The following is a 433-nucleotide window of genomic DNA, read 5'->3' as shown; positions in this document are numbered from 1 at the left end:
CCCAGGATCCACTGGAATTCCCTTGGATCCCCCTGGATCCCCCCAAACCACCCCAGGACCCACTGGAATTCCCTTGGATCCCCCTGGATCCCCCCAGACTGTCCCAGGATCCACTGGAATTCCCTCGGATCCCCCTGGATCCCCCCAGTCCCACCTGTTGTCCACAAAAGCGACGGCGTATCCCAGGGCGGGGCCGGGCGGGATCCCGGCGTCCTGGAAAAACTGCAGCCACTCCCCCGTGGCTGGAACGGGATCCAGGGGAAAATGGGATCAAAGAGGGGATCAAAAACGGGGAAAATGGGATCAGAGAGGGGGGAATGGAATCAAAGAGGGGAAAATGGGATCAAAGAGGGGGAAATGGGATCAAAAAGGGGGAAAATGGGATAAAAAAGGGGATCAAAGAGGGCAAAATGGGATCAAAAAGGGGGAAATG

The 433-nt window shown here is 57.0% G+C and overlaps 1 long non-coding RNA gene across 1 annotated transcript in view; it reads right to left on the bottom strand.

Moving 5' to 3' along the window:
• Window positions 1-243, bottom strand: part of LOC113942532 — a 1218-nt gene extending 975 nt beyond the window's left edge. The window contains exon 1 of the long non-coding RNA XR_003525955.1: window positions 155-243. This is a non-coding gene — a long non-coding RNA (uncharacterized LOC113942532). The remainder of the gene's footprint in view (window positions 1-154) is intronic.
• Window positions 244-433: the final 190 nt, after the last annotated feature.

This window comes from Corapipo altera, unplaced genomic scaffold, assembly GCF_003945725.1.
Source record: "Corapipo altera isolate COAL_440 unplaced genomic scaffold, ASM394572v1 49114, whole genome shotgun sequence".
Classification (NCBI taxonomy): domain Eukaryota; kingdom Metazoa; phylum Chordata; class Aves; order Passeriformes; family Pipridae; genus Corapipo; species Corapipo altera.
Note: the sequence above shows the minus strand (reverse complement) of the source record. Positions and strands in the feature narration are given on the sequence as shown.